This window comes from Apteryx rowi, unplaced genomic scaffold (assembly GCF_003343035.1).
Source record: "Apteryx rowi isolate R43461 unplaced genomic scaffold, aptRow1 scaffold_409, whole genome shotgun sequence".
Lineage (NCBI taxonomy): Eukaryota > Metazoa > Chordata > Aves > Apterygiformes > Apterygidae > Apteryx > Apteryx rowi.
Genome location: NW_020450614.1, coordinates 482,835 through 495,439, shown reverse-complemented (window position 1 = coordinate 495,439; position 12,605 = coordinate 482,835). Strand labels below are relative to the sequence as shown.

The window sequence follows — 12,605 nt, the reverse complement described above, 5'->3', positions numbered from 1 at the left end:
AAGGAAAAACCCAGATTGACCCCTAGGTTCCAACCGACATTTGTGGGGCTGACAAATAGGGGGAAAAGGTTTCTTACTTGTTAATTGAGCATATTTGATATGGAAATAGCTGACATCATAGAATAAACCTGATGCCTGCATGCCATTTTTAGAGTCACTTTCCACAGCAGAAATGCATTTAAAAGCAGAGGAGGATTTGGCTTTTTACCAACAGGAGTAAGGCAACAAGTTGGTCAAATTATTAGAAGTTAGAATGGAAACTCTAGAAAAGCATAACTCAAGCTGACACTTGTTTTGAGTGAAACAGGTTTTTTTTACATAATGTTAGCCAGTCTTGCTGAAGGAGCATCTTGGATTTATTTTAGCAGTTGATGTTTTCCTTCCATGTCTTTACAAATATATGAGAGATGAGGAAAATTGTTCTCTCCAGGCTGCAGAGCCGGTCGGTGCCTGTGCCATTCTCCCCATGTACACACTACTCCCCTTCATATGAATGGAGACTCCAAGCATGCAGAAAGAAGAGACGAAAGGGAGCTGCCTTGAGGACTAAGAGAAGAATTCAGTATTTAAGTATCATTATGTATTGGCTCTATCTTCTGACAAGCCTTTCATTAACAGCAATTAAAACGGAGCTAACATAAAGCGGGGGGGAATGAAGAGCTGGTATGAGGAATTACTTTTTTCCAGGTGCAGAAATGGAATCTGCAATTGCCATATTGGCTCTTTTTTTTTTTTTTGCATACACTTTTCACAGAGATTTTTGTAAGTAATTGTCTGCAAGGTAACGTAATAGAGAGACAGCTACTATCAGATTGTGCACTTTGGGCTCAGATTTTCCTCTGGTCCAATATTCTACCAAAAATTAAGAGCAGGAGGTTCTAAAGTATGTGCTAGGACCCAGTTCATGCTGAGGAGGAGGTGCTGTATTTTGGTTTCTTACTGAATCTGTTCTGAACCCTACAGGTACTGGCTCAGGGTTTCATGTGTATGTGTGTGTGTGTGTGTCTGCTGTGCTCATAACCTATACCAGTGCTCTGGTTCCTAGAAGCCTGGGTTTTTGGGAGCACTGGCTAAATTGTTTCACCATGAGCAGATACAACCTAGCATAAAACAGACAGCTGTGATAATTCTTAACAAACGAAGTTAGCCTGGACAGAGCACTACACTCAAATAGCTCTACTGCTTCTGGATCCAAAGTATGTAAATATAGATGCAGGGTCTTCCAAGATTTCCTTAGGGACACTTTATTCATGACACATTTACTTCTCCGTACATATTTACTGTTGTCAACAAAGAAAAATTTTTATTTATCATCTGGCAAAGATATTTCCTATTGTACACTAACTGTAACGTGCACTGAGAACTACACAGGCCCTGCTATCAGTAGATACCGTGAATGATAATACTGTCTATAATCTGTTTCACTTTACACACAAGATTAAAAATGAATACCAACCCAAACAGTAGCAATGCCTGCAGGACTGGATTCACAGGGGCAAGCGCTGAGGCCCTACCCCGGGGCCTGGGGCTCTCACCAGCTGGTTGCTTAGCACGGTGGGGACTGGCAGGAATCCCTCGTCTGCTCCTGCGGCTGGGGAATTCTCAGCCAATTGCTCTCTCTAAAGTCTGTAAATTGTAAGGTCAGCTTTGGATGCCTGAGTAATGCAAGCGTATTGCACTCGATAGTGACAAGATAGTGACACTTTAAACGCATCTAGCCCATGTGAACTGGTCATGAATGTGAAAGAGCTGGATTAATGATGATTAATATTAAATCTCACAGTCTTTTTCGGTGACCTTTGAGATCTACTTGAAATCTAAAGTGACTCAAAAACAAATCCCTGAAAGAGGAAAAGATCGTGGTCCAATTATCTTAACTCTGAAGGATCTGCCAGTGACAATCAGTATCTTGGTTTTTGCAAAGAGCTAGATTAAAAAGGTAGGAACAAGATGCATTTAATAGACGGGTAGGCCAAAAGCACCTGCCATTTTTAACTACCAGTGAGCATGATAACTGGCAGGCTGGTTCGACTGCATCATTTTACAAAGTGACTTTTAAAACAAAGCTGATGAAATGTTTTACGTACTCCTACAGTCATCTGCATACAGAAGAAGCCTGAGGCTTAGGTCGCCTATTCCCCACAGATGACCTAATCCCATTTTGTGAGATGTCTTTTCAAAATAGCTATTTTAACCTTTTTCAAGTATTGGATAATATTAAAATGTACAAATCTTCACTGCAATACTATAATAATAATACTTAGAACACCAACAAAACCGATTTCTACAGGCATTTTCTGGACAGCTCAGAATCATTCACTCAGGAAAACACATATGCCTTAAAGACTTTAGTGTAGTGATGATGTATGACCACAGAAATAATTTCTGCATTTTGGAGGAATTGGAACCTTTAATGTCAATGTATTATGAGACACAGTTAAAGATTTCCAAGCTCCCCGTTTAGACAAGAGAAAAGGTGGGTTTCATTTGCCTGCACACAGGTGCCTGGTGCCAGCGGCAATGCCCTGGGGTGAGCTGGCTCATCTCTCTTGGTATTCCAGAAGGCCCCAAGGCTCCATGTGAATGTTTCAGACACCAGAAGGTGTTTCAAGTGTGTGGGCAATTGAACTAAGTCCAAAGTTAAAAGAAAATTACTTGTCTTTTGGTTTTAAAACATATTTGCAAGAACCGGTATCATAATAGATGATACACTTTTTCCCTGCAGTATTAAAAAATATTGAAAGAATCACACATGGTGCTTATTAGCCCAATATTACTAGAATTAGTTTCCAGTCACGCTTTCTTATTTGCACTCATCACAATGATATCTGACCATTACTACCACAGAACCATTACTGTTTCACTGTGAATAGCTTTTGGGCTGGATTCAGTGCTACGGATGAACACAGGCCTTTACAGGCAGAGAAGTCACTGGCACAAAAAGTTTATATTCTTGGGTGCCCAGCATACACTGGGACATACATGCATGCATGTTGGTGCTGTACAGGCTGTCAGTGATTTTGATGGAGCTCCATATGGATCCTATGGACAACTCATCAATTACAGGGCTTGGGTCCAACTTGAGAAAATGGTAATGCATACCCTTGGGGCTCAGGAAAGTGAAAGTAGGGAACATAATAAAGTATATGGTTTCTCGCCTTAGTAAAACACATCTGGAAGGATTTGATTTATTTTACTTTTAATGACTTTTTTTTTTTTTTTTTTTTTAAGAAGAGAAGACTAGCATTTATAGCTTTCAAAAACCTGTGTGTTTTAAGAAGGGAGTTATATAAGGAGATACCAGAGGCACCGCAGACAGGAGCTGGAGGGTTCTGCAAATATGGATCCACATGTAATTTCCTTCAATTATCAGCAGAGCCAAAATCTGCCTTGATAGGTTAGTGGTCAGATCCAGCTCTGAGATCACTCCAGTCACACCAAGAATGGGTTTAGCTTTATGATTTTTGTTCTAACACTGATTTTCTATTCTGTTCTGAGAATACTTGTGTATTCTGATAGCAGTGAAGATTAGCAGGAAGACCAATATGAAAGTTCTCTTTTACCTTACTTTTGTATGTCATAAATTTATGTATTCTATTGCTAATTTGATTTCTGTATGCTTTCTTCAGTCAATTCTCTTGTCTCCATCACAATTTCTACAATTTCTATAGTGAAAGTTTGTTCACCATATACACATATTTTGTGACGATTTTGTGGTTCTACCATTTCTGAGCTGCAGGTGGCAGAGCTAATCCAGCTAAGAATCTTTTTCCCTTCTACTCTACAGAGCACAAAAGAACAGCATCATTTCCGTCTTTCAATGCCTTTTGCATTTTGAAGAGAATACAGTGGGACTTGGAAACTTGCAATACTTCTGTGGTAAGATTGGCATAATCACCATACCAGTTTCTTTAAAGCAAGAAACCTATTTAGTCATTAAGTGCTGGACAGCCAACAAGCTCCAAAGTCTACCAAAAGAAGCAATTTTTGAGAACTGTATCTTTCTATGGTTACCAGTTTGGTCCCTATGAGGAGAAGTTTCACCGATCACAAGTAAAAAAATGGAATTATCTGAATTGTCATGCAGCTGACACTTAAAGATGTTAATATATGATGAGACAACATCAGTTTTTCTGAAACAAACCAGTGAGGAACCTGATGGCAACAGGAGCCTTCCCTGAAGTTTTACTGAAATTTAGTTTTAACTCTTTGATACTTGAAACTTTTCCTGGTTGAATGGCTTTATTAATCACTTGAAAACTAGGAAAACTATTGAATAGTCAACTCTCACAGAGATTTACAACCTTTCATAAAGTGACAAAAAAAAACCCCATTTCATTAGGAGAATTAGCTGCTGTATGATATTCAGGTAGGATGTTGATAGTGAAGATATACCTGGAACAGACTGTGCAGCCTTGAAGGGGTTCAATACTTTCTTTTAGGGTTCATTCTTCCACAAAGATTTTGAGTTACTAACTAACAAATCTGAACACAATGACATTTAATTTCTATGCTGAATGCAGTCCTCCCTCTGTATATCCTGCATGTGCTCTGCAGAGGACAGTTCCAGTCAACGTTGCTGGTGCAATTCTGGCCCCAGTGCATTTCCCTGGGAAAGGTCCCTCTGACTTCAGTGGGGCAGGATTTCTGAAAGGAATTGAAATGTCTCTGTCCACTGTTTTACGGATATATATTTCCAGAGGTCCTTGGTATGTTACTGACACATCTGTGATGAGGAGGGTGACACAATATGGATATTTTGTTAGCCACTGTGAAAGAATTATATCTGAAAGTTGGGCTTCCAGGAGTGATGTCAAAGCACAGCACAAATACTCTGCACTCCCAGCATTACGGTGTTGAAACAACACTTCTTTGCTGCGGTCCTGAATGTGGTTCCTTCTTAGGAGTCAGAAAAAGGGAAAGAAGGCTCACAGCTGAGCTTAAATTTCTCTGCTCATGATTGTTTTTTGAAATTAATGTACATATGATTCCTCTGCAGAACACAGGGAGGAATGAAAACTTCCTAGGAACATATTGCTGCTTCTTTCACTGGCCGGCTTGCAATTCACTGCTCAAAATAGCTTGTGCTTTTTAAGAATCACATGCGAATACAGAACATTTTCATTTTAAAAACTGCTTTTGTTTTCCATTAAAAAGATGAAGATATAAATGAGAAATGTTTGGGGTTTTAGGAACCAAAAGAAATGAGGCTTTTTTTACATACTTGTTTTTCTGGAGGGGATTGCTTTTGCTTTGTTCTAAGCTCTTGCCCAGTATGTCAAGTCAAATATAAGTCTCTTCCGTCAGTGCATTTCAGTGGATCAGCTACATCCACACTCCCTCCCTACATGATGAATTTAAGCCAAAATAAGTGTTTTTCAGATTCCTGTCACTCAGCATATCAGCCTTGCTACCTGCTTTCCCTTTTTCAAGAGCCACCACACACTTCCTCTGAGGACTGGAAATTAGTAAGAAATTTTTAAGATATGATCAAAGTGCAGTACATGCCACACCCTGTTAAATAAATGATCAGTTTTAATTTTTACAGTACTTAGTGTAGTAATGGCAAACTCAGTAGCCCCTTTGATTTAAGTTATAAAAGTAGGTCACTTAATCTGACTAGCCAAAATCCAGTCTGCACAGGATCGTTTATTTTAGTGATACCTTACAGGATCTTCAGCACAGAACTAAAAGGCAATTCTTAATTCCAATAGTTTAAGTAGTCCAATACCATAGACTAATCCCTGACTTGTTTATTGCGACTACTGTTCTCTCCAGTTTCTTCTGTGCCAAAGATTTTTAAATTGGCAGTGCATAAGCAGAGTGAAGTCCTTGGTTTTGCTACATAGGTAGGGAATAATATTGAGCTTTTGGTATCCAGAAGGAGGTGGGAAACTGCTTGAAAATATGATATAGGCACATTTACTGTATTTACTCATAAATTAAATACATTTACTTTAAACTGATAGTAATGAAAAGGTTTAAAAACTGTCACTGAAAATTTTAGCTTTAGGCTTTGGCGTAAAACCTTACTGAGATGAATGTGATCACACCTCTCAAAGAAATTGTTTTAGACTAGTTCAGGGCTCAGCGAGACAGCACTGCATCAGCTTGAACTTGGCTCATATTATAAGTATGTCTTCAAAACCATATGGAATGGATATTTTGTGTTAGTTTTAAAAAAATGCAGGATGAGTTTCTGCAGCACAATTCTGCAGCAAGAGCAGATTCTGGGACAAATTCCATTGCTTGTGATTTACTGCATCCTGGATATACTTAATAAGCCATCATTTCTCACTGGATAAGGTTCCATGTTTTGTGCCTGCTTGCCGTGCTGAGTCAAGAAATATTTATACTTGTAATTACCTAAGAAGCTAGGAATTAGAGTTTCCAGCTTAACACTTGCAATATTAATGATCGTTAGCATCTACAGTTTATTATTTATTATTTATACACTGCCAAAGATATACACAGATATTTTACAAACTACTGAGCCCTCCATTCTGAAGCAAATCCTATCTATCTCAGCTAGATAAGAGGGAAACGACTAAGTCAGGAGAATTTGGCAACAATACGGATGCGCATGAAAACAACAATTTCATGTAGCTATCTACAAGTCCCTTGAGGACTATTGATATATATTTAAATGGCTCTCATGTGTTGTCATTTGAAAACAAGGCTGTTCTGCTATGCAGATTGCCTGCTACACATTAAGCAAAATGTCCTTCATTTCATTGATAATTTAGTTATTCAGGAAACAATGTAAGATCAATTCTACCACAAAACTCCTGGAATTCACTATTTCTTTTTTGTGTGTTGGCAACCCTGCAAGATGCAGTGGGATGACATGCACCTACCATGCACCAGTTCCATGCCGGATTCACTAGTAAGCACTCAGCACTCAGTAATGTTTATTCATCCTATGCTCTGCCCTGAATGCCAGTCCAGGACTCTCTAGTTTCTCACTAACACCCAGAGGTAGCGAATGATTTCTCAATAATGCAGTGTTCAGCTGCTCAGTTGCTCCCAAGCTACATAGCTCATCATGTTTTTACACTGCTCTGTATCTGCAGCCATTTCAATTCCCAGCCTCAGTGAGAATGGAAGGAAGCAGCATTCATTTCAGGTAAGGCAAACTTAAAAAAAAAAAAAAAAAAAGTGTTTTTCCAGACAAATACTACGAGTGGTTAGGAAAAAGAAACAGTTCTTAACACAGTACAGCTACCACTAGGGCTGCAGCTAATTCTCATTAGTGTGTTGGACCATGATTTCATTTCTCTTTCTTTTTTTTTGTTTTTTAACGTATCAGTTAGCTAACAGCATCCACTAGTGCCCTCTCCTCTATGCACTCTGGAACAAAGCAGGAGAATATGGTAACTTTGATAGCTCTCATGGCCTTAAATTCTGCCCTTCTGAGCAGTGGCAGCAGCAACAGCCTCGAGCCCATGAGCCCAGTCAGCAAGGAATCCAACTTCCTTTGCGATTCAAAAATATTCTCCCTCCTTCCCAGCATCCCAACTGGGACCTCATGTTTCTCACTCCCTGCAGTGTGCCCATCCCATACTAGCGAAAGGGCTCAGGGTTCAATACCTCTGTAAGCAAAAAGGCAACGCTGTAAACTTCCCAGTTCTTGCCGAATGGTTGCTGAGATGCTTTGCAAACAGCCGAGCACACCATCCCCTGAAGAGAACCTCATCTGAAGACCTTCTCAGCATTCATAATACATTGCTACTGCTGTCATAAACTTCAAACCTTATGTATCAAATTTAGCTGGACATAAGCAGTCTTCTTGAAATCTTTAGATAATACATAGCAAATTGTGTGAACCATACTAAAGACACCATTTAATGAATGCTGAACTGGACAGATGTGCTCTCCCTTCCCCATCTGAGGGGAAGCATTCATGTCAGTGTTGCGTTTGTGCAGATGAGTTTGACATATATGACTTATTTAGTTATCTGTTTGGCAGTACACTCATCATTACAGCATGTGTTGGAATGAATCCTGTTTCACAAAACTGTTTAGCATTAAAAAAAATAAAGTTTTAGGCCCACTAGTATTTCATTGCTAAGCCTATTTGATAACCTTTTCCCCTCAGACTTTTTGAAAATGTAGCTCTTTTTACTTGCCTTGTGATCTTGCTTAATCTCTCTATTTTGATCTATAGTTAATGGGCTTAGAAAGGGGGTTTATTGTTTGTATTTACTACTTCTATCTTTGAAGTTTGAATAGTGTCTTTTAATAGTTTTACATTTTTTGGACTCTTTGCAATGAACTTTGCAACTTTAAATTATTCACCCTTCCTGTCATTACCCAGTCATTTAAGGAATGTCCTTTCAGTAAATGCTTTTTTCCCTAGTCACTGTACTCATCCTCTGTACAACGGGAGACGTTTTGAAAAACCCTTCCTTCAATGGCATCATACTAGTCCTTATGAGCTTTTAAAATTGTTTGCAGCTGCTGAGCTCATGCCTCTTTCTACTTCCTACACCAAAGTGAACAGTGGAGGTTATCAGCTTGGAGGGTTGTGAAAACCCAGAACCTGAATAATTCACTTATGGCCATTTCTTATGGACCTCCCGGTGGAATCCAGCCTCATCCCAATTACAAGGATTGATTGCTATTTTTGGCAATAAGGTCAAACTGCTTCAGCCTTCTCCTTGAGCAGAGAACCTAACTGCAGAATAGGATTGATACATCAAATCATAAGCTTGTATCCTAATAAAAAGTTTCTTACAGACCATCACATTGTGTGATTCTTATCTTAGAGCCATTTGAATGGTCAATGATCAATAGGCAAGATTTGTCTTACACATCTCAGATCAGAATTAAGCTTTTAAATGATTTTAAGAGAGACCATAAAATTTATCTTTGTAATTTAATTTAACATTAGTTTCAAATTATATTGCAAAGTGCATCATGTTGACTGCATGATAAGATCCTTTATACCACGCTTGGTATTGCACTGGGTATTAATTTCAGAGCGCTCGTCAGGACAAAATTAAACTTTAATGTAAATAAGAACAGGTCCATTGATTTCAACCTATGCTGGATTTGGATGGAGTTTCACCATTATGTAAGGGTTAAGGTTAGTCTACAGTATTTAAGCAGAGGAACTAAGCACTTTGGATCAAATATTTTTATTTGAGCCTTGTCTTGTGATCTAATCTCTTCCTTTTTATTATATCCAATTATGGGCTATGAATCAACACAACTACCCCATAGCTGTTGCTCTACCTCACTGTGTTTCAGTGGCCTGGTGCAAAGCACATGATATTTGAAAGCTTTCTTAATTTCATTTTCTCTAGATAGTTCAAAAATCGTATGGCTTACAATTTATTATCATTTCATTATTATTGCCTCTTTTCCTAACAAACGCAATCACCAATTTTATTTCTTACACAGTACTGAGTTAAGAACAAAACAAGAGTGACTTCTGAGACTGATGTGCACTTCAAAAGAGGTTCTTCTCTTATTCATTACCAAGTGTAGATACTTAGTAATCAGAATTCCTTAATAACCCACCAGCACAGCTAGTCCAAACAGTATCTTTAGGAAACAGCATAGGAAAGGTCTATTTCCCTGTTTGCCATCTCCCATCACTATCACGTGTGATGTTGCTGCATGACATTTCCTTCCTATTTCTCCAAACGCAAACAAGCTACTATTCAGCAGTTCTGAGTCAAATCCTAACACCTGATATTTCTGATATGCAAACTGTTAGCTTTTTCTATTTGTGCAACAATGAGACCTTATCAGTTTTGCTGCTTCTCATTTTGACTATAAAATGCATCCACTATCACTCTTCACCCATGTCCCTGCAGCTCCCTTCAGTTCAGATGGAAACCAGTATGTTGTTTGTCTGTTCAAACTACTGCTGATCCAAAACAAATCACAGCATTATAAAAAAGATCAAGAGCGTAGAGGCTGTATTTGAAAGCTGACAGTTTTAAGTGTGCAGCTATATTACAACTTGGAAATAAGTTCAGAAATGTTTTCGCAGTGAAATGTTCTGGAGATAGCAAATGGTGTCTTACAGATACCGAAGGCAGAACAATAGGAGAGGTTATGCCTGGCCAAAATATGAATCTAAAAATTTAGTGATGTACTTGAAGTTTTAGTTGAGTATATATTCAGTTGTTTAGTTTTTGAGGATAGTTCAAAACATATGCCACACATGAGAACACCCTTTATATTGAAAAACAAAGCACCATAATATGCCTTTGTTTTTAAAAACTCACTTTTCTACATTGTGCTGTTTTCAGATTTCCTTGTACAAGAAATCAGCTTCCCTTCATACAATACATACACATGAAGATTCATACATACTGAGGCAATGCCACAAATATAATTTATTCTTCAGAGTAACATGTACATAGCAATTCTAATCTTATTTACAACCATGCAAAGAGAAAGCTTTTTCCAGAGTATAAGCAGCTAGCTCTTTTGTGTCATGAATCTCTTCCACCGTCCATATAAAATTCTCTTGTTTCTATACTGCAGCTCAAGCACAAATGCAGTGTTTTTCACATAACCAGTTCTATTTTTAGCCTGAATTGTAGGAAGTCTGAAGCATTAATAAATGGAAGAGAAGTACAGAACTACACCGCAGGGTAATGTGCCAATGCAAAAGCTAGCTTGGCCTTTAGCCAATGAACTGTGGTTAGATGTTAGAGCAATGAAAGTAAAAACACCACTTATAATGGAGTGATTAATAAGCTGACAAACTTTCATGCATTTATTTCATATTTTTTGAATGCCAAACCTATTAATAACAAAATATTTTTTATTTTATTAGTAATATCTTTCAGCATGAAACATATATAGATATATGTATGTATTTATTTTTATATATGCAGATAAGGTTTGCTTAATTTCGCATTCAAATAGAAATTAATAGTATAAGAAGCAGATGATACTTCACAGTGCAGAGTTTGACACAGGAAAAAAAGGAATAATTTTTCTTTATAAACCAATAAAGCGACTCCACCGGACACTAAATACATTGTTTCATGATTTTCTCTTCTGTTGACTCTGCAATTACCTTGTTTGGTACCAAAATTATGAAAGCAAAAATCCTCCAGAGCCTTTACACAGAGGACAAGAGTTCACAGTTCTTACAGGGACACAGTGTCTTCCGTAATCTCTCAATTTCTTGCCCAATCTACAATACTTGTCCCACCACTGTTACACTGTGGACAGACGGATGTTTATGTAAAAGACCTTGTGCCTCAATAAAATTCCATTTTAGGGTTATATAAAAACAGCAATTACTGGAAAATGGAACTTTTTAATTAAACATATTCGAAGAAAGTAGGGGATTAATGACTTTAAAGAGTATTTAATGCTTACAGTCATAGATCATCCACAAGTGAAACTGTATTATCACCATCAGCCAATGATGCTTTTAAGTATTGATAGTGTGTGCATTAATAATGCTTTAAACTGTCTTCATAACAATATAATTAGTAACACGACTAATGTGTACTGTACCTCAATCTTTGCATTCAACATCATGTTCTAGTAAACTGAATTCACAGCCACTCCCTCAAATTAAATAAGGGCACATTTCAAGGAAGTCTAGTCATCCCCCAGCCCAGGGAATTGCATATACGAAACATTTTGAATGTTTTTAGCAATGCTGAAATAGTAATAGTGAAATTCCTGATAATTGCCCCAGCAAAGTGTAATATCTGCCCATCTGATTCCTGGCGTGCGTGTAGGAAATTGCTACCTTGCACCTCAGCTAATTGCGAGCAATAAAACATGGGCAAAATTAAGTGGTTCTGAAATGGTGCCTGCACAGATGAGAGCTTGGGTTGTGTTGCTTTTAAAAATCAAGCCTTAACTCCCTGCTTCACATGGATCAAATATTACATGGTGAGTATAGAAACCCACGCACAAAAGTCAAAAGAAGAAAAGAAACCATTAGGTTTGTTTTTCTGTTACGAATTCTTCTCAGGTGCACCAAAATCAATACTTTTCCTCTGACTGTACACAGCATACGCGAGCTGTTCTGTCGGGATCTATACAAGAAGCAGAGCTGGGATTGCAGGGGGGGATGTGGCATGCAGGCGGCAGCGGGACCCTCACTCCCGGCATGGCTGCGGCTGGCACAGCGGGGCCGCCACGTGCAGCTCTGCCACTGGCTCGCGCCGGCCCCTGCACACGTTTGGCAGCTGTTTAGCAGTGCCGTGGCGCCGCTCTCCGGGGAAACGCGTTTAACTTCCCTTGTGAGAGGGGGAAATGCCACAGCCCAGAGGCCTCAGCGAGAGGGGGGAAAAGCAGCCGCCCCCGCTCCCCTGCGCCGCACTATGGCACGGATGGAAAGATGGCAAAGCACTAAGCCAAACTGACAAGCACTACACCCTCAGAAAAATCAGATCGTCCAATCTGCCTGGTATCTTAATAAATTAGATATTGGATCAGTCAACTCCCTTAAAACACACGATGTTGCATCTCAGCTTGGTCTCCCCTGCATTAATCTTCTGTGACGTGAACTGACTAAGGATCCATGCTCCCTCTGGCCCACATGTATGAAAAGAGATGAGATACAAAGCAAAAAGGTAAAGTACAATCTTAACTCTTTCCCTGCTTCTGTTTTC

The 12,605-nt window shown here is 38.8% G+C and overlaps 1 protein-coding gene across 8 annotated transcripts in view; it reads right to left on the bottom strand.

The window, feature by feature from the left end:
* Positions 1 to 12,605, bottom strand: part of LDB2 (LIM domain binding 2) — a 221,679-nt gene that overhangs the window by 12,583 nt on the left and 196,491 nt on the right. The window lies entirely within an intron of this gene.